The sequence below is a fragment of the Lissotriton helveticus genome, chromosome 8 (assembly GCF_964261635.1).
Source record: "Lissotriton helveticus chromosome 8, aLisHel1.1, whole genome shotgun sequence".
Taxonomy (NCBI): Eukaryota; Metazoa; Chordata; class Amphibia; order Caudata; family Salamandridae; genus Lissotriton; species Lissotriton helveticus.
Genome location: NC_136069.1, coordinates 1,081,686,415 through 1,081,709,353, shown reverse-complemented (window position 1 = coordinate 1,081,709,353; position 22,939 = coordinate 1,081,686,415). Strand labels below are relative to the sequence as shown.

Here is a 22,939-nt window from a genome sequence, read left to right as displayed (position 1 = left end):
ATGTAAGTGCCAAAAGATGAAAAAAGACAGTAATTTAAAAATATCATAAAAGAGTTGAGAACCATATAAGAGAACATCTCTTCTGTATATACAATTAAAAGGTACAATACAAATTATTATACTATAAAGTTTAAATGTTTAATCTATAGAGCTAACAGAAATTTTGCTAGGCCGAAGACTATTACTCTACGGGTATCTGTAGAGAGTTAAAAACCATATGAAAGTACATCTCTTCTGTATTTACAATTTAAAAAAATGCAATGAAAAGAATTATACAATACCGTGGGAATGTTTCATCCATAGAGCTAACAGAAATGTGGCTAGGCCGAAGACTATTACTCTACGGGTGTCTGTAGAGAGAATTCTCAGCACGTCGAGATAGTGCCCAGGAGCAGTAAGCCTACACATGGGGGTTATCCACTTGGCCCTCGAGTTCTTGTAATGTGGGCAGAAAAATAGCACATGGACTAAGGATTCAGGTCTTAGTTTACGAGCTTGTCATTCATCATCAGGATGTACATTGGTTCGCCACTTCTACAAAACACTTTAGTTGGACGGGTCTTGTGCCTGAATTGGAGGAAAGGTTTACATGCAAGGGGAGGAACAATTTCATTGATTATTTTTTCAAAGAGTGGGAGGGGTTTAAAATCTGTGACCTCATGGGTTAGAGAGCCCATAGAATTTGTGACGTTCACCAGGGTAGATTCCCAATAAATGGCTTTAACTCTACTCTTAGGAATCATACATAGCTCATCCAGTCTTGCCCAATAAGACTCCATCCTCAATTTCCTCAACAGTTCTCTCAGGGTTCGAAACCAGGAAATTGTAATTATCTTAGGTGCATGAAATGATCCCTAATAGCCACTCGATAGGGGGTGAGCTCCTCATTTGTCCCTAGGTGATGCCAAAACATTGAATGCGTGTAGTCCAGCTTATGAGCCGATTTTCTTTGGGCCAAATCAAAGAACATTAGGGTCAGGGGGGTGCTAGCTGATAAATTGAAGAGAGATCCTATGAAGCGATGTTCAATAGCAGTAAGGCAAATGGTGTTCCACTACCCCTCAATTCTGCTCCATACAGGACTGCTCCTAGGACTTGGGTATTATATATTTCTCTTCCTGGAGCCACTTTTCTGGACTTCGTGTTTCTATGGATTTTGTTTATGTGGGCAGTCTTCTGGGTTAAGGACAGCTGTGCCTTTTCTATATGGGTTGCCCAACATAGAGTGGGTGTTAGATGAATCACCAAATAATTAAAGGCAGAGACTAGTTCCATAGTACAGTCTCCTACATATATACGTCTCTTAGATGGCTTTGAAGTACCCTTAGCAAATGTCATGTACTTTGTTTTTGCCTCGTTCAAAACCAGGCCACACTCATCACAGAAGAATTTAAAGTTGTTAAGTTGCTGTTGGAGTGCTTGTGGGGAGTTTGATATTATTAATGTATTGTCAGCAAAGAGGAATGTAGGTACTCTTCTCTCCCCAACTTTTGGGGCATCGCACTAATCCCTGTCAAGGAAGCCTACTATCCCATTATTAAATTGCGAGAACAGGGTAGGTGCTGGGACACCTCCCTGTCTCACTCAATGATTTATCTTAAAGGACTCTGTTAATTTTCCATCTTCCCTCCACCTAACTTTGGCTATATGTGTTCAATGCAAACAAATAAGAATATCTGGTAGATTTTAAGGTAGTGCCAGCTCTGCCACCACCTTCCAGAGTTTAGCTTGAGGTTGAAAGCCATGTGCAGATCCATAAAGGCTACATAAAGCTTCCCCCCTTGGATGACCACACTCTCCATTAAAGGCAGAGAAAGCAGAAGACCTGCTCCAAGGTACTGATATTGTCATGAAAACCCATGGGGAAATCAGACAGAATGTTTTTCTCTGAGATTCAATCCAGAATACGGGCCGATAGCTGAATACAGAAAATTTTCTGCAAAGAGTCAATAAGACTGATAGGTCTGTACCTGGCCGGGTTTGCTCTATCTCCTTTCTTATAGATAGGTATGATATCTGCTGAATTCCAAGAAGTAGGGATTTCCGTACCTGAGAGAATGGCAATTGTAAGCATATTAATATATGGGGCCCAGGCTTCTATATCTTCTCTATATAGGTCAGTGGGGATTCGATTGGAGTCGGGAGCTCTGGCTGGGATACAGGAGCATTTGGCTGCTCAGGTTTCCTCAAGAGATATTTCTGTGACTTTCACAGTGCCAGATGTTACATTCTCTTGTATGCCTACAAACTCTTCTTCCTCCATGTTCCCTAGAGCACAAATACCCCCAAAGTGGGATACCCACTCTTCTGGATGGACTGTAAAATCTAGGACAGTCTTGGGTCTGTTCAAACAATAGGCTGCTTTCTTCCAAAAAGACTTGTTATCTTTGTCTACCAATGCGCTAACTAGAAAGGACCAAAGAGAACATTATTTTTGTTTCTTGGTATAATCTAATGCCTGTCTATATCTAGCTCTAGACTTCATTGCCTGCAGGAGCTCACTCTTTGCTTTTCAACATTCCTGGTTATATCAGCCTGCCACAGGGACTCTCCTTTTCCCTCCTTTTTTCCATGGCAATCCTTACATTTTTTCGATTGGCCCAATATTTCCCTGATCTGCATTTAGAGTGTCTCATGCTGGTTACTCAACTTCTCTATTGCTTCTATTTTGGGGAGTTTTGACAGCACTACCATATCATCAAACACTTTAGACTTAACAACTTCCGATACCCCATATTTTCCTTCACCCAATCCCATCTAATTGTTCTCAAATTACCAGTAATGGATAGCTTGCCCAAATTAAATGAGTTCTCAGACCTTTGTTTGTGGTTTCATTCTTTCCTAAGAAGGCACTTTATAAATGCAAATAAATGCATACATAGTCACATACTGTTTCAAGATTAGTGGGTTGGTTTATGCCCGTTTTGTTTATTTTTTATTCTAAATGTAGCCTAATGCTAAAACAAGCACGAAAGGTAAACACGAAGAGGCAATTTAGTATACAGAGACTCTAAAAAAGAATATACTTTTCAAATACTTCCTAAAATTCCCATGACCTAGGTTTTATTTCACGACTGAATTCAGTCTATTTCATGCTTCAAGGACTTGGATCCCCAGAGTTATCCTGTGAAAGTGTTTTTGTTGATGGTAGTTGGATTAATGTAGCTGTCCAATTGTGATGGCATATTGGTAGCACTGAGCCAAGCCTCACCACCCCTAGTCTTAGAGATACTGAACAAAGTAATTCGAAACAGGAATACTCATTGTGTCTTTTTACACTCAGTGTTTGATACTCTTTGTCCTGCACCCAGCACCAGCAAAGAGAAGGCTGTATATTGGAGTGTGGGATAAAAGGTCAACCATATGATTTCATTAGAGAGTCAAAGATGTGTGATTCTGCAATCTCTGCCATTTTGTTAAATCAATATCCCTGCCTGATGCTTCCTGGAAGAGTATCACCCTGAGCATACATGTTACTCTCTGGTAAGCACACCAACAAGACTGTCAATTTAAAAAATCTATTTAAAAAATGAAAATGGAAATCCGTAAGCTAGCCATGGCATGAAAGCACATTTAGTTGGTTCAACTTCCACCAAAGCCCATACTTTCTTTTGTTTATAACACATGTTATTGTTTTCATATCACAACTGAAGCAATAACTAATGAAACTCAGGCTTATAGCATCCAGGTTCATGTGCAGGGCATCCCACAGGGAAACAACCTTGTTATAGACTAAAGATACAGCCCCCGGTTCAGTGATAGGTGAATACACCCACCAACAATAGGAGACAGCCCCCTATGTATCCAACTTCGCTATCAGTTCACAGGACCATTAAATCGAGTCCATGGCCCCCAAATTAGCTCATATTTCTGTGGCGCCCATGCCTTAAACACCATTTTTTCCATCTCCATACAGTTATTCATGCCCTTAACCCATTTGTTCAGTGGAGGCACCTGTACATCTTTCCAATGCCTGGCCAGGTCTCTCTTGGCCAACAAGTATTCAGAGGCAAAAAGGGCATATGTGGCTCTGAACTCTCCCAGCTTGCCCATGATCCCCAGCAGTACAATCTTGGTGACGAGAGCCAAAGGTAAGCCTATCACTTGCTGTTGACCTTATTCCTGTACTCTTGTGCCACTGGGCAGTCTCACAATATGTGATAAAGGGAGCCCATGAAGTGACAACACCGGAGATACTCTGGCCCTGGGGCATGCCCTAAGCAACACAAACATGCCAGGAGAAGTAAATCCGATGAAAGTACTTAACCTTTTCCATGCTAATGACAAGGTGAACTCGTCATGAGGCACACTGGAGCTGTGCTCATGACAAGGTCAACTCATCATGAAACAATGGAAAACCTAATTCTGCAGCACAGGAGGGGAAAAGCCTTAGCAGCCAAGGTGTTAAACTGGATTAGCCAGAAGCGCATAGAGATAACCAGCATCTTTGATTCCATTTTTGCCCCAACCTACTCCTTATCGTCAAGGGCCCCAACCCCAACATCCTCCTTCCACCTTGTCTTCGGGGCCCGAAGGGAGTGCAGGATATTAGCAACCAGAGATTTATTCAACCACAAAATGCCCCTCTGCCAAGCTCATCAATGACCAATATGAATTTGAGCGGGTTAAAGTCTGGGAGGGTGTCCAGTTTTCCCTTATAGTCCTCTAGAACATGTCTCAGCTGAAGGTACCCATAGAACTGAGAGGAGTGCAGATGAAACTCAGCTGTTACCAAAACTGGGTCTGGGCTCACGGGCAATAAGGACAAGCCTCACAAAAGCACAAAAAAACAAAACGAGCACCACTATTGCCAACTATTTGTATTGGGGTCTGTGCTGACCGCTCGACCTAATGAATTAAACAGTAACTCTCGGGACACTTGTTTGTCCGGAATTAAATCCAATGATTTTAATCAATTTGTATTATCAAAAAACATCTAAATTTTTTGTGATGAAACTCAGCTGCCAGCTCTTGTAATTATGCATGCACCCCTCCCTCCAGATGTTTTCCAGTGTAGAGACGCCAATGAGGTCCCAAGAATGGAACCCACCAAGGCCGCCATCTCCAACAACCACATCAGAATGCCGATGGGAAGGCCCCCGTAAGGGTGGCATGCCATTTCATGTAGTTCGTAGTCACGTACCAGCAGCAAATAGGGACCTGGGTGGCTGATAGTAGGTGCCCTGCTGTACTGGAAAGGTAGTATGCAAAAGGGGTACAACAGTTCCAGCTCCAACTCGTGAGTGGGGTCCACTTTATTTGCCCAAAGCCAGTCATTGATATTGACCACGTGTAAGGGCCCAATAGTATATTCCAATATCCGCCCACCCCAACCCTGCTCCAAACAAAAAGAAGGGACACTTCCCAAAAGATCCTCTGGGCGTCTTTCCTGCCCACAAGAATCTAATGATATGTGACTGCAGACCAGTAAAGAAAGTAGCAAATGTGGATAGTACTATAGAACATACAGAAATTAGAGAGGAATACCATCTTAAATAGCGCACCATGGTCTCCAAATTGCGAACAGCAACTTAGGCCATTCCTCTATGTCTCACTGTACCTGGGTCAACAGGGGGGATACAATAAGTTCCCAATTCCTCAATGGGATGAGGGCCACCTACATGCCTAAATAGTGAAAACTTTTATCAGCTACCCACAAACAAGGATCCACACACCCATGGTCTATCAACTCGGTCCAGGCATCAGTGTCTACTTCCCCCAATTAACTTTGAACCCCAATGCCTCCCCATGTATCTCAGGATCTCTATAAGCTGAAAAATAGTTTCACTTGGTCGCTGAAGTAAAAGGAGAATATAATTTGCATACAGAGAAACCTGATCCATCACTACTCCCTTCATTTAAAGCCAGAGTTTTGTGTCAATCCAAATGAGCTCTGCACAATGCTCCATCACCAGTGCCAAAACATGGGGGGAAGGGGGCAACCCTGCTGAGTGCCCCTTTCAATAGGAAATTTCTGTGAGAGGGCTCTGTTGATGTGGATATGAATAGCCATCGGCAGAACTGGGGTCCAAAGCGCATCTTCCAGTGGACCGCTGACAAACAAGGCCAATGCACCATATTGAAAACCTGTTCAATATCAACCATGAGGAACTCAGCATCATCTGACAGTTCATCGGAGTAAGCTAGTGCCAAATGTAGGGGCCGAATTCAATGCCTATGGTTCCTGCCCGGCACAAAGCCAATCTTAGCACCGTGGCCAGGTGCATAGCCAATACTTTGGCCACATTTTTCACCTCTAAGTTTAATAGAAGATGGGGAAATATGACCTGCAGTCCTCTGGGGGTTTGTCAGGCTTAATAATGACCATAATGGTCACTCCCTGGGGTTCTGGGGGAGCACCCCACAGGTATAGGTGTATTCATACAGCACCAGCAGGTGTTGGATTAACAAGGATGAATCTTTTATACTGTCCCAGCAGAAACCCATTTGGACCGGGGCCTTCTCAGAGGGCATCACAGAGATTGCCTGCTATATCTCCTCAGTGGTAAGGGAAAGATCAAGATCTCTGCTCTTCAGGGCTGTGAGCGGTTGTAGGGGCAGGTCATGAATGATGGGCCTGTCACGCTTCGGGGTGGTTGGCTCCCAGCCAGCATACATAGGTCAAGAAATGAGAGGCAAATTACTGCACCAGGAGGTTCAATCCTTACAGTGTCATGCTCACTATAGTCTGCAGCTTGGTCACCAGGGTGCACGGGTGGTTGGACATCACTAGCCAGTATATCAACTTACCTGCCTTGTCCCCCATCTTATACACCGACCCTGGGAATGAAGATAGCTCAATTTTGCTGAATCTGAGAGCTTATGTCAAAGGTCCAGACAAGCCTGGTCGATCCTACGCTGCACAATCTGGGAGGATGAGACCCGGCCAACTACTCAAGGCCTTCAATTCATTCTCATCCTCTAGACAGAGCACACCCCCTATGATGCCTAGTGCACACACCTATTGACGAGTAAGCCCATTCTCGAAGGACCACTTTAAGCACCTCCCAAATTGCTGTGGGGGAGGAGGCAGTTTCTTTATTAAATTCAAAGTGTCTGTGATGGCCACCTTGATTTCCTTCACAAAGTCACTATTATGAAACCTCCATGCATTTAAACGCCCCAGACCATGCTTGCCCGACATCTTCCCCGACCGTCAGCGGTGCTGGGAAATGGTACAAGATACACTGTGTAAGAATACGAGACTCTGTAACCACCACAAAGTCTGAGAGAGGAAGTATTAAATAATCCAGGTGGGAGGAGATTCCATGAGGATGGAAATAATATGTGAACTGCTCCTCGGTGTGATGTTGGCACCGAAAGGCATTCACTAACTGCAGTGTGTCGGCCCAGGATCGAAGGCACATGGAGGGAGCAACTCCCAGAGTGGAGGGTGTGTACATCCCTGGGTCCTTCACCGCATTAAAATCCACCCCCATCCCCCAGTAACGTGAACCCACCACAGCCGCTATCAAATACTGGTCCACTGTCTCAAGGGTCATGCAGAGCATCTGAGGGGGAACGTATACACTCTCCAATATCCATGCCAGACCCTCAAGCGTCCATTGTTTGACTACAAAGTGCCCCAGGAGGTCCACATGCACCTTCCACACCACCAGGAGAAACGTCCTTTTTAAACAAAATTGCCACTTCCCTAGACCCCCTCTTGTACCTGAGTGGTAGACTCTTGAGTATCCGAACCTCCCTAGAAAGGAACAGTTGGTCCCAAGGAGGTGGAGCATGAGAACTTCAGGATGGTGCCTCTTGGCATTCGCCATGACCGCGCCCACTTATTCTATTGTGCATTCCCCTAAGGGACATGACACTGTTTCTGCAACTATTGTGGTTGACACTGCAAAAAAAAACATGTAAGAAGTGTATGAATGAGGCCATGTGCCCGAACATGTGAAAGAGATTAACACTCATGCAAAGTAAACACAACCCACTTAGGGACCCACAACCAATGGAAGACATACACCAATCTCATAGGCCATAGATAACTCCTAACTATGAAAGCGAAATTGCTGAGTAAAACTTAAGTAGGCTGTCTAGTGTCTGCCTACTCTTTTTTTATATATGTGAATATGAATTCCTAGGCAGTCAAGGTATTGAAAAACAAGTGACTTAAAATGACAGCGAAAAGAAGTATAAGAACAATATATATACAACCATAATTTTAATAAACATAATTAAAAATCATATAGAGTACTGAACATCAGAAGCTATATGATAGAGATACAATAAATAAAAATACATACAAATAATGCACACAAATGTTCATAAAACAAAAACACACTGAGAAAGAACACATTTTTCTACAGTTGTCTTAAGTATTAAAATTCAGTGGCGAAATAGACTCGTCGCGCGTTTCGGGGTAGAAAAGACGCCTTCTTCAGGAGCCACACTTTTAAATCTGAAACATATACATAAAAATATTTTGCATTATAAATAGCCTTACATTTCTATTACATTATAAAGCTATTACATTAGTTCAACTATGTTATAGTGTACAACCTATTTGCTGTCAAAATATTCTTTTCTGCATCTTGTTTTCAAAAGCATAGAATAAAACACATTTCATGTTCTAAACTGAAAAGTACTCTTAGAGGAAGGTTATAGAAACAACAGTGGAAATTGGACTCAATGGACATGTACAATGAGAGCAAGTGATGAATCACAATCAAAAATTACATTTTATTGATGATAGTTAATCAAGGCCACGATAGTTCTGACGGAAGCCATAAATGCATATTTACATACAAAGGTCCGCAAATATTAATAATTCAACCACATATATTCTCCATAATTCATTGACATTGTAACTCACTTTTTGATGATGGTCGCACGATATGTATCTGTATGTGCAGACTTGGCAAATTGATATTTACGATCATACACTTATAAGAGGATAAAGCCTGAAATGGTATACAGACATCACAATTAATTATATGGTACTAGAGGTGACAACGGATAGCATTTACAAACCAGGTTACAATCGTTTGAACATAAGGATTCCCTATCATGAACCAGATACATGGTATCCTACCTTTCTAATTCAAAACCTGCGAATTATATGCCCCTGCTCTCGAATTAGAACAAACTTCCGTCAACCCCTTTTATTACAGATCTTAATGTATCGAGTTTCAATCTTATAGGAACTAAGAGATTAGTCAACGTTCAGCGGTAGCTATTCATATATATATATATATACATATATATAATATCCTCTAAATTTATCGAAAAATACGTAATTAGAGTCTGTACCTGAGATAAAACGTGTTCATACAGAGCAAGAGGCAGGTCCTTCCTATATTGTGTCTGATGGCCTTGGACCGTGATATATCTGGAAGCCAAGTAAAGAAAAACCAACAGGGGCATATTGGTATTTTAAAGTAGTTATTCCCTGTTAGACATTTCATTCGTTGCCTACTTGATGAACTTACCAGCTCAGGATAAGTCTAAGAAAGCAATTCTTAACTAAAACTAAAAGAAGGGTCATAAAAGTACCTTAAAATTTCTTAGGGATCATACGGCAGACTCTTCCTTTCAATATTCAATATATAGAAGGTAGCATCGTTAGGATCTTTGCCGGGTGCATTAGCATTTGAAATATTCTTCTCTGAGAACACAGAGGTTTGTTTTCACCCTAATAAGAACCTAAAAAAAGGGGATACATAGAGCCATGTAGATCAACCTAATATTTATTGTAAGGCTAGTGCAGTTAATAGTAGATATAGAGCGTACCTTTAAATTGAGTAGCGGTGATTACTTAAAAGGGGCGGCCGACGTCTGCCGCGGTCGATACTTTCAAAATGTAGCGATCAACAATCAATATGCCCTTAATGGATAGTAGGCTTCTAAATATAGAAAATAAAAAGTCATGATATTCAATGACTTTGGGTGAGGCCGCTAAACACATACTTTGCAATTAACAGCAGATTTAGAAAAAAACACACATAAACTCTAAAGAAACAATACAATTGAAGAATACACCAGATTAAATCATGCTATGGACACGCAGAGCTACCGCATTACCCGAGCGACCAATTATGTCGGTAGAACGGCCGGCTTACCTTTCAAAATTGTAGGCGTGATGGTGCCACGGAACACGGAACAGGGTTGATGCCTCTGTTCAACGGTAAACAAGTAATCAATTTGACCGTACTTTCCCGAGGGTTTAAATAACCCAATCACAGACACACAAGATACTTTCCACGTGAATAATAATAAACAAAATGGATAGACTAATATTATTCATAGAATCGGCATAGAGGACAGAGGTTATTCCCGTTAGTCTCTGGAGCAAAATAGCCACCATATTGGAACGGGTTCGAAGAATGGAGTGACGATAGATAGTGTGGCTAAACATAGCCACAAAGAGTTAAAATTTCTCTTGAAGGGCATTGAACCACGATCTGACCATTGTTCAGGGGGTCCTTGTTTTTTTCAATCCTTCCTACTCTTTTTTTATACCCAGGATATTGATTGATGCTATAATCCTTTTTATGAACTGTTTTTAGATTGACATATGAATGTGTTGTATATCTATATTATGATATATTTTCTTTTATGACTGTTGGTTGTACAAAAGGATATATTCTCATTTTTATAAGGAAATACAATTATCATATACAACGATTTGGCTATGATTGACTGTATTAAGAATGATTGTTAGCTTCTATTTTTCCTTTTTAAGACGGTTTTATCTGTATCTCCCCATGTAAAATAATTCTATTGAATCGAATTGAATTGAATTGAATCTTCTAACTTTCAATGATGTTCTTAGTGGAAATCCTCCCCCAAAGGGCCTAAATATGGAAAGTGCAGCGAAGGCCACTCAAACGTGGCTATGTGAAGCAGCTGACTTATGTTTGTCCACTCCTCACATAAAAGCCAACAATCATCGTCCTCCAGCCCCCTGATATAACGACTTATTAAAAATCGAAAAGTCTAAGTGTAAAGCACTGGAGAGACAATGGCGAAAAAATTATTCACCCGAGAAGAAGGTGACATACAACAAAGCAAGAAATAACTATCACGCCTCCTGTATAAAAGTCAAAGCTTTGTTTGTGTCTAAAACTATTATGGAAGCGACAAATCCACCTAAAACTCTGTTTAATGTTGTCAAAGAGCTGGCTGGTGCTCAAACAACTGCAATTGCCCAACCTTTAAATGAGCAACAGTGTGATAATCTTGCCCTATTTTTCATTGGGAAAATTGATAATTTACTCCTGGAAATTAGTAGCACAAATCCTGATACTATTACTCAAGTAGAAACTAAAACCATCTCTGTCTCTACGGACATCTTAGAATGTTGGCCTCCCGTCTCGATGGATAATTTTAAGATTATTATAAATAATATTAAATTAGGTTCCCCTGTGGATCCAATTCCTATAAACATTTTAAAACAACTGGATTCTCCGCATTTGGAGGTAATCCTGGACACCTTGAATACCTCTTTTCTACAATCCACTGTACCTGCTTTGTGGAAACATGCAATGGTGAATCCCCTATTGAAGAAACCGATGGCTGATCATGGAGTACTGGCCAACTACAGACCTATTTCACTCTTACCAGCTTTTTTCGAAAATTCTTGAAAGATATGTCCACTCTGTTTTAACACATTTTACAGAAACTAACAATTCCCTTCATCCTTCACAGTCTGGCTTTCGTGCCGGATATTCCACAGAAACAGCTCTTTTGGGAGTTACCGAAAAGATTCGTAAACTCCTTGATGACGGTCAAACAGTTGTCCTCATTTTACTAGACCTTAGTGTGGCTTTTGATACCATCTCGCACAAAAGGCTAGTAAATACATTGGAAAATGCTGGTATATGTGGTGAAGCACTAAAGTGGATTTGTTCATTTCTGGAAAATCGTACTTTCCAAATTATGTCAGCCTCAGCATGCTCAAAAAGTTTTATTTCATCCCACGGTGTACCCCAGGGCTCAATTCTTAGCCCTTTGTTTTTTTAATTTGTATGTTAAGCCCCTAGCAGACATAGCAGATAAAGTGGGTCTTACTCTCATGACATACGCGGATGATTCGCAAATTATCTTTTCTCTTTCTGAATCTAGTCCATCGGCTCCCTCCCATCTGAAACAAGGCCTTAGTGATATCTGTAACTGGATGACCATCAACAAGTTAAAATTGAATGGAGACAAAACGGAGGTCCTCATTCTAGGAAAACACAAAGACCTCTGGAACTCCTCCCACTGGCCTACTCAAATGGGCAAGCTACCTGTCCCGACCAGCCATGTCCGCAACCTTGGAGTTATTGTGGACAGTACTTTGTCCATGAACCAACAAACTGGCAAAGTAGCAGCTCTATGTTTTACCAATATGAAATGGCGTAGAAAAATCCTTTGGATGCTGCCCACCACTACCCAAAAGACCGTAGTCAATGCTCTCATTACATCTCGACTTGACTACGGGAATATTCTCTACCTTGGGTCAAATAAGTCTGTGGTGCGTAGACTGCAGCTGATTCAGAATTCGGCTGCTAGGCTGCTTTGTAGGGTTCCAAAAACTTCTAGTATCTCTGGTCATCTACGTGATCTACATTGGCTCAGGGTAGAGAACCGTATTAAGTTCAAAGCCCTGAGCTATATGTTTAAGATAAAAGTTGGTACTGCCCCCAAATACCTGCAAGCCCTAGTACAACCGTATACACCTGCTCGTCATCTGCGATCTCAATCTGCAGCTAACTTTTGTGTGCCTAGGTTTAAACTTTCCAGAGTGGGTGGAAGATCTTTCTCTTATCTAGGCCCATCCATCTGGAATACACTACCATCCCACATCCGCAAAGAAGATAACTATTCGCGCTTTCGCAAAAATGTCAAAATTTGGCTGTTTGATCAGTAATAACTATGCAAGGTATCTGCCTTTTGTATGCTCCGTCATGGTGCCGGGAAACCCTTTGTGGGTAGCTGCGCGCCTTATAAGCTTAACAAATAAATAAATAAATAAATACATTCTATATGCATGATGATTTTTATTATTGTTCTCCTTTATGTAAACTTTTCATGGTTTGGTGCCGAAATAAAAGCTATCTAATCTACCATTTTATTTTAAGTTACGGGTGAGTGGGGTTGCTCTGCGAGCAGCCAGGTCAGGGGAGGAGTGGTGTGCGCAGCCTGCATTGAGAACATAGCCTCCCATAAACCCCTGGCTGTGGGGCATCCCCTCCAATGACAATGCTGCTTTCAGCATTGTTATTGGCTTAGAGGAGGGTCCAGAGGGATGCAGGCTGCCTGCGTCCTGTTCCTCCCGAAAGCAGGAGAGCAGCTGCAAGAGCCGAGAAGACATAGGACCCAGCCGGCGGAAAGGTAAATCAATTTTTTGGTTAAATTAAACCCCCCTCCACACGCAAGCCGCCTCTCCCTGCGCGCCCTCCAGCAAGACAATGCGGGCCACAAGTGATTTCTAGGGTCACACACAATAGTATATGTTTTGTAAAATTAGTCTTGAGTTCCAGATCGCTCATAAATGATACATAACTATAAATTAAGACTTGAGGCCATTGGCCATCCTGTCAAGGAGCACAACGTCATCTGTGTATAGTAGCGCAGGCATAGCTTTCTGCTGTACTTAAGGAACATCTGCCCCAGCAGATACTGAAAATGTCCAGATCAATAGTATAAAAGAATCGGGGAAAGAATGCACCCCTGTTGTACCCCTCGTTCAACTTTAAAAGGTTAGGTGCATTCACCAGCATTGCCAGATCTTACGGATGCTTTGAGATCATAATGTAAGAGTCTTAAAAAGGAGACCAGTCCCACATCGACACCCATGCTCTCTAAGATGGACCACAGCTTGGATCCACAAATTCCATCAAAGGCACTGAATAGATCCATGAACCCAGATGAGTGGAAACACTCTTGGCATATTTATATTTGGCCATAACAAGGTGGAGATTGAGGCACTGTTTGATTGTCCCAAGTCCCTTTCTAAAGCCATACTGTGAGAGAGGATATTATATTAGTTTAACCAAAATAGGAGACTATCCAATGCCATTCTACCAATTTTCTTTAGCCGTGGACTCTAGAAGAGATATCGGGCAATAACACTTTACATCATGCACATTTCATTTTTTAAAGATAGAAACACATATGGAGGTACGCCAGGACATAGGCACAGCTGTGCAATTAACAGAACTAAATACACAGGTGAGCATGTGGGTCCAAAACCTTGGGCCCTCTGAGAATAAATCAAGAGGGACACCTTCTTACACCGGCTGTTAACAATGGCTTTAAGCACCTCATCCTCACTAAATTGCAGTTCAGTACAGGAAGAACTAGTCATTTGCACTTCTTCCACAGGCCTGTTATTGGATGCATACATCCCAGAGAAATGCTCAAGCCAAACTTCTGCTGTGATGTGAATGAAAACTTTATCTTGGGACATTGTTGGGGATAAAACTGACCACACAGACTTGCAAAAGTCTTGGGAATCTTTAAGCTGGCAGGTTCCAACTATTGCCTCCCATTTCTCCCCCTTCATGGCCAGTTTCCTTTTCTATAGTGCCAATGCGTAAGCTGGTCTCTAGGAATGTATGGCGTTACAACACATACATATACAACGCATGCCTTAACAATGCAGTTTTTACATCACAACATCCTTTTAATGCATAGATTTACATCGCATACCACTACGACGATATTTTTAAAACTACATTTACAACCCATTCCATACATAGCATTATACCTTTACAATGCATTCCATTACAATACCATTACATTGTATTTAAGGTAAGTGTTGGATAGTGTAGGGGTAAAAATTACTACTCTAACTCCAGGGGGTGCAACAGTAGGGCAAGTGTTGGATAGTGTAGGGTTAAAAATTACTATTTTAACTCCAGGAGTTGCAACAGTAGGGTAAGTTGTGGATAGTGTAGGGGTACTATGCATTGTAATGGTATGCGTTGTAATGACATGGGATGTATTACTTACGCTGTAGTGACATGCCATGTAATGGATCGGTTGTAATGACATGCGTTGTAAAGGATGTTGCAACGTAATGACTGCGTTGTAAATGTAATGCGATGTAAGATTGTTTCCTGTCTCTAGGGGACTGTTTCAAGGCCTAGCACAGGGATTCGTTTGCTGCTCTACACTCTTTGTAAAACCAAGATTTGACATAAAAAGATGACTGAACTATGGGTCTAAGAAGCAGCCCTTTGATCTGTACTAGAAGGTCAATAAAATTATTTAATATAGAAGCCAGATGGCATATTTCTAATTTACTATTACAGACAACCTGAGACATAACATGTTTGACATTCTGCGCCCTGCATCCTCAACAGTTAGCACTTGAGGAAACATAAACTTTTGCTCATGACGCTTTAGGGGGGAAATGAACTGCACTGCGATAGGACTGTGATAACTCTAGATCTGTACAAGCACCTCCCTACTTATAACAGATGATGACAGACTTCGGGAGGTGAAGACTTCATCTATTATGATCTCGCCTCCCCTCCCTATAAAGGCTAGTGTTTCTGTGCTTGAGGAATTTGGGGCCTTATTAGCTAGGTCACGCTCGGCCAACAGAGAAAACAAAACTTGCCTCCTAGCATCCATGGCATTAGAGTCAGTTTCCCGAGCTAATTGGGTAAAAGATTGTTGGAGCTAAGTGGGCAAATGCCTTAATTTGGCATTAAAATCACATCCACTTGCAAATTAAAATGGCTCTCTGCCTAGGCCTCCTATTCTGCTAACAAGTCAATTACACAAAAACAGACACTGAAAATTACAATCGACCTTGCTAGGAAAGTTATTGTGATAGAAATTCACTTTATAAACCCTACAGTTTTGAAGTGGCTATCGGGCGTTTTGGAATGCTGCTGACCTGGAGGCCGTTTTCGTTGATGGGGGCCTGCGTGTACTGACCACAATTCGTTTTGCTTTAATTATTTCGAAGTACACGCAGGTCTCCATGAACGAAATCTGCCCCCACCACAGTCAGAAATATGACCCCAGCTTGGCAGAATTCTGAAACACCCATTAGACAGTCTGGCCCTGAAACCCTATGTTTACCGCTCTAACAAAAGCAAAACGCCTGGGGCTCCCCCCAGTCTGATAGAATAGGTGAGATTGAACAACCAATATTAACTCTGAACTAGGCTGACAAACCTCCTTTGACACATCTGGCTAGCGCTGTGACATCTGACAGTCAAAAACACGTATGTTCATTAAATGCCACCTCTGTCAATTCCCTCGTTTTCCTTCATAAAAACTATATTATAGTCTAAAATAAGGGATTCCCAACCTTCAATTGAAAGGTTTGAGGCTAATCTGGCCACATTCCAGTTTAAGTAGTTAATACAAGGTTAGTGTTCATCTGCTGCAATCACAGGTACACCCTCTTCTATCCCTTCCTGTGTTTTTGGAGAGAGGGTTAAATCCCTGTTTGGATTACCATACATTTTTTATGGGGGGGAATATACGAGTGCGCCCCGGATGGGATGTATGACGGTACGACGCGGGCTATTACCACGGGTACCGTTACAACGCGTGTTTTACAACGCGAGTCGTTACCACGACTTGCACTGTAGGGTGCGGATTTAGGAATAGTTTAATTTACTATTCCAACATCAGTCCCCGTGGATAGTAGGGAAGGTGTTGGAATAGTAAATTAACTATTCCTTGTCCTTGAGCGCCCTCCAGCGTAAGTCGTGGTTACGACTTGCGTTGTAAGAGACGCGTCGTAATGGTAGCGCGGGGTAACATCCGCGTCATAAAGGATGTTCCCCCCCCGGATGTCTCTCTACTAGTCACACCTTCATTCAGCAAGGCACCAGCACAATCACACTCCTTGCTAAACTGTCAATTAGCTTCCTGCCCTGCAAGCGCCACAAATCTATTTTGCAAAGGTACTAGCGGGTACAAGTGATTCCTGGTTGGGTGCCATTACCCCACCGGGCCGGAGAATCGGGGTTGCCAAGTGCCTATAGAAAAAAAACCAATGGCAAGATTTTTATAGGGCTAGTATTGCTTTCAAATATCTTCATTCCCTGGCTGGTCCTTTACTTTCTCATTTGCTTCTTTATATACTCATGTAGTTCTGTGCACGCTATTTCACTGTATCTTCTCTTTGATTAGTTCTTGTTGTGTCTGCCCATTTTTTTTATTTTCTACTGTTTTCTTTCCAATTTACAGCATATACTCCCTGTATGATCAGCTCCTCCACAGGTCAACTCTAAGAACAAGCATTTTCAATGCCAATAGATCTGGTTTATTAATTAAAGTGATTTTTGTGTCACCAAAGAGTTTTGGGCAATGGTTCAACCAGCTGGCATCCACTACAACAATCACATTTGCCTTCATGCATCCATTCATTCAACCTCCCACTCATTCATGCGTTCATCCTCTGGTAGAACCACAATAAAACATACAAATATTCTACAACAAAAGCAAGATAAATTAAAAGAACAAAAGTTCAAAAAAGAAAACATTTTGGTGTCTAAATCGGGCAGGCAAATGTTTGCAATAACAAAACAAACAATCGAAGGTCCCTCTTGCAAAGGAATATATAAGCTATCTTTGTTTTAAAATTAGAGCATGGCCTCCACATTTTGAACTAAAATGTTGGCCATCCTGGAATGGTAAAACAGCAATACTTTCTGGACAAAATCATTTCATGATGGTCTCCTGGTATACAGGAAGTGGCCATGTGCAATGCGGCACTCTGCATATGAAATGAAGGTCAAGCAAGCGGCTTGTTAGCACTACCTGGAGCTTCTTAGTATTCTCTTAGGAAACATGAAAATAAAAAGAGGAATAACAGAGAAATGGAAGAGGAATTATAAAAGGAGAACATTTAAATCTAGAAGACTGGCCAACTAGCCCTGACACTGAAGCACACTCAAGATGGTGGATGTGTTCAGAAAATACTGCCTAATGTGGACTGAATCATTAGCGTATGCAGTACACTGTTATGGATGAAAGCAGCATGTAATTGATATTCAGACTGGCCAGTGGTAGAAAATAGCTGACCTAAAGGCCCTCCATTATCTATATGGATATACATTTAAATGTATGTATGTTTATATGATTTAATGACTTGTAATTACAAGGTCCTGGCAGACAGCTAAGTAGAGGTTCTAGCAAGAACTATTAGAGTGCAAATTGTCTACTCCTAGGGTTTATCCAAGACAGTAGCAAACAACAAATTACTTCCCTACAAAGGTAATCTATGAAATTTCTTTTAACAAAATAACTATCTGTAGGCTTTAATACACAGTAATAACAATCCTCCCTTGAATGCCTATTGGATTTATTATATGCTTTTCACAATACATACATCAGGCCTAGAGTCTTTATCATAACTTTTCACAATAAATTGATCAGACTTAAGCCATGATCCTTGTCTTGCCACCATAACAAATTCAGTCCTATTGTATCGAGTATGAACTTTGTCACAAGCCAATAGGTGCAGTACAAGCAGTCTTTTTAGAGGAAGCATACAAATTTGGCCCAAACAAATCCTGTACTCAGAGGAAACAACATGTATTTGGAGCCTTAGGCTCATCTACAGTAGGACTCTGAAAGGTCTTTTTGTTTATGTATCTATTTATTTACTTTTGAGATTTATATAGTGTAAGCTAGTCCCCAAAGTATCAGAGTGCTTTACAGAGTAAGCACAACAACAATAACATGAGTTACATTGAGAAAAGATAAAAATATATAGTAATGGCAAAAAGGATAAACAGTATACAATGTGATATGCATGCAAAATAGCAGAAAGTGCCCGAGTTATATAAAGCCGAAAAAAAAAAATATATTGTTAGAACTGGGATTTCTGGCTGGCTAAGGCTTGCACCAAAGCCAGGCAGAAACCACCACTGTAGTCAGGGCAAGGGAGTTACACACCAAAGATAACCCCTGCTTCCCCCCTTGGTAGCTTGGCACAAACAGTCAGGCTTATCACGGAGGCAATGTGTAAAGCATTTGCGCACGCACACAGCAACAACATCCCAGGTACACTACAAAAGGAACTCGACACAAGGTTATATAAAAATAACTTTTGTATTCTCAAAACACATCAGATAGTAATCACACAATATACATTGTGCCAACTGGCATGGGCAATATTCAAATGGGATTATTTACACAAGACATAATTGGTACAAGTATAAATAGATCATAAACCTACAACCAGTAGCCACTGGTAATCACTGTACTCCACCTCAACCTGTAACATAAACTACCTTATGCACAGTCACATCAGGCGTGAATTACATCCTGCACCAACCTCACTAGTCTAAACACATTAGACCCTACCTCCTAAGTATAACTCACATTTACGGGCGTAAATCACACAGTGAAGTACAATCTCACTAGCACAAACCTAAATAGGTAAAACAACATCATAAACCATATCTAGAGGTATCAAACAGGGTGCGTAAAGCATACTAAATGCATTACATTTCCTAGTACCACATTTAGAGCACTTCATCACATTAGGGCGTTGCGCCCTAGTCATATACCAGCCCCCTGGCCAACTGGCCATCTCAAGAAGGGGCTCAAATGCCCTGTGTCCAGAATGTTAGGGCGTGCTGCCAATGCAGCGCCAGTCAGGGGTGCGCCATCTGCGCAAACCTAAACGTTGCAGCTGCCCACTACTTGCTGGGCAGCTGAGAACAAGAAATGTTAAATGTTAAATGTCGTATACTTGTAAAGTGCACAGCTGCCCCAGCAAAGGGGCGTCCTGGCGCTGTATACCGCTGGGGAACCCATCCTGGCTTTCCCTGTGAGATGGTCCCTCCTGGGCATCTCCAAGGTGAAGACAAGCATCCCCGGCGCTGATGGGGCCGTTAGTGGAGATTAAGCAAGCTATTGCCCAGAGTTGCTGAGTGGGACCCATGGTTAGAGTAGGCACCGAGGCGAGAATTATCGAGTCCGATGACCTTGGCCCAAGACCCTGCCGCGTCGGGAATCGAACCCTGGTCCCGGGCCAACCTCTGCTTCCGGGTCTGCCGCCTCTAACCAGTGAGCCACACCACTCCAAGAACAGGGCCTAAACGCTGCAGCTGCCACTAAGTGCTGCGCAGCTGTGGAAGGCCAAGGTAGGGCAAAGGAGTGCGCCTCACTCCTAGATTCAAAAGCACATGTCCCCTGAAAGTAAAAAAGTCCAAGCAATACGGTGGAGCCCTCTGGGCTCTAGAAATCGCAACTGACGAGAAGACTGTTCCCCCAAAAATGTGGGGTGTGCTAGCGCCTCTTAAATGAAATATGCCCTGAGGCTGGGGCAATTGCGAGAGAACATCACGGGCCACTCTGAGCCAGCCATACAATAATGGTGCCATCGTTGGAGCGGCCCTCTAGCTGGCGGGGCCGCTCAGGAGACCAACAACACCCGGATAGGCACAGGGGGTGGGCCGACAATAGGCCCTGACATCACCCCCCCAACCACCTCTATACACTAAAGCATGGGCCCCACTGGGCCCGAGTAATCCAATGAGGCGGAGTGTCTGGAGAGAGGCACAGGCAGAGGGATGTATGACGTTACAACGCATACTTTTACAACGCATACCGTTACAACGAATTTTTTACAACGCAAAAACTTTTACAACGCATACCATTACAACGCATGTTTTTACAACGCAAGTACTTTTACAACGCATGCCATTACAACGTAAGTATTGGTAAGTATATATATATATTTTTTTAATTAATTGTAATTAATATAATTTAATTTCATTTAATTTAATTAATTTAATTTTTTTTTACCCTGTACCCCTGTACCCCAAAAACCCAAATTAACCCAGAACCCTAAAAATACCCCTTTACCCAAAAACTGAAAACTGACCCTAAACCCTAAAAATACCCCTTTACCCAAAAACTGAAAACTGACCCTGAACCCTAAAAATACCCCTTTACCCAAAAACTGAAAACTGACCCTGAACCCTAAAAATACCCCTTTACCCAAAAACTGAAAACTGACCCTAAACCCTAAAAATACCCCTTTACCCAAAAACTGAAAACTGACCCTGAACCCTAAAAATACCCCTTTACCCAAAAACTGAAAACTGACCCTGAACCCTAAAAATACCCCTTTACCCAAAAACTGAAAACTGACCCTAAACCCTAAAAATACCCCTTTACCCAAAAACTGAAAACGTAAAAAAAACCAAACATATAAAATATTAAATATAATTATATACTTACCAATACTTACGTTGTAATGGCATGCGTTGTAAAAGTACTTGCGTTGTAAAAACATGCGTTGTAATGGTATGCGTTGTAAAAGTTTTAGCGTTGTAAAAGTTTCGTTGTAATGGTAGTGCGTTGTAAAAGTTGCGTTGTAAAGGTTGTTTCCCAGGCAGAGTGCCTTGTCTCAACTCCCCACCCCAGCCCTTCTAAACTCATCGGGCTGGTTGCTGGGGATCGGTCTCCTCTCGGCGGCGGCCTTATTTCTTCATAAGCGGTGGGGGCAGGCACCAGCAATGTGCCTCGAGCCCCCGCCGCCCTCCATCGGCAGTCGTTGGTGCCAGCGGGGCTCTCCCTCGGCCATGGGAGCCCCGCCTCACTTTGGCACCAGGCTTCACCCGGTACCAGCGCGGCGGCACCTCTTCACCTGGGCCCCCCTCCTGGGAGTCCAGGGACTTTTCACCATCGGCCGCAACCGCGGGGCTTCGTCCAATCCCAGCGCTGCAGCGGGCGGGACTTCCCTTCCAAACCGGAAATCCCACCCACCGTCAGGAAGTACGGTGCCTGACTTCCTGTTTTCGCCGTGGGCCGCGGCAGTGAATTATGGGGGCAAAAACGAGGGGTAGTCACCCTCGAAAATGAAAATGAACAGCGAAGTGGGCACCCGCTGTAATTTAAATACAAATGACATGGCCATAATGCAGGGTGGGCACCTGCTATAAAATAGCACACATGACTAGGCGGCCATAAGCGGGGTGGGCACCAGCGTTTAGCAATTTTGGGGGAATCCCTACACAGCGCTGCCAAGCTCCATGGCTCCTCTGGGATCCAAATCTTAGCGCTCCAAGGGCGCAAAAGGCAGCATCTTGCCTGGGCAACAGGAGAAAGCAAGGCAAAGGGTCCCAAAAAGTCCTCCAGCATCTAGGGGCAGGGCAGGGCCCACGGAGGCAAGCCTTTCCCTGGTCCCCGTTCATAAAATACATCAATATTAAATCATAAATGGTGCCCACCATTTATGATTTAATATTGATGTATTTTATGAACAGTGTTTTATTGAATAATTTTGTACACGTTGTGATTAAAAACAATGTTGTGATATCTTCTTTGAATCTAGTTGAGATATTATTTAACTTAGTTCATTTGCTTTAGTATCTGGGACCACTTTGTTTGCATCATTAATTCACCCAGGTCCCGGCGACTTATTGGGTTAACCCGTGTTTCTACAGCACTTCCCCTGGTCCCCAGTAGCAGCACTCCCCTGGTACATTCAAGTCAGAACCAAGAACATTTTTCATGGGGTCACAGCCCCTTTTTCTACACAGAAATCCTTTGTTTCCAAAGGTGCAGGCAAGGGGCGAACCAGATACAACGGGTTCTTGAGCACTTTGTTTTGCTCAGCTCCTCTGCCTATTCACAGGATGGGTCAGGGACATCAGACACACCACAGGGGGTGGAGCCAGCATTGTGGAGGGAAGGCCCAGCCCTATTCAGGTCCCAGGTACACTCCTCCCTGCCATCAACATGCAGATCTCCCCATTCACCACAGGGCAGACCCATCCTGACTCCTGGAGCCAAGCACACCAGCCAGCTCGTGTCAAGCATAAGTCAGACAGTCCAATTCACATTCACTGCACACAGAAATTGCAACTTCTAAAAGTGGCACTTCTACACTAGACAATTGTCAAAGTACAAGTGTTCCCTGTGTAAAGTGTAATGGTAATTGGTTGGCCATGATTGGTATGTTTGCCTTACTAGTAAAGTCCCTAGTGAGGGTCACTGTGTGTGCCAG

The 22,939-nt window shown here is 42.6% G+C and overlaps 1 protein-coding gene across 1 annotated transcript in view; it reads left to right on the top strand.

Annotated features, from left to right (window-relative positions):
- The window catches only part of NLGN4X (neuroligin 4 X-linked), a 719,294-nt gene that overhangs the window by 203,042 nt on the left and 493,313 nt on the right, over positions 1–22,939 (top strand). The gene's annotated exons all lie outside the window — the stretch shown is intronic.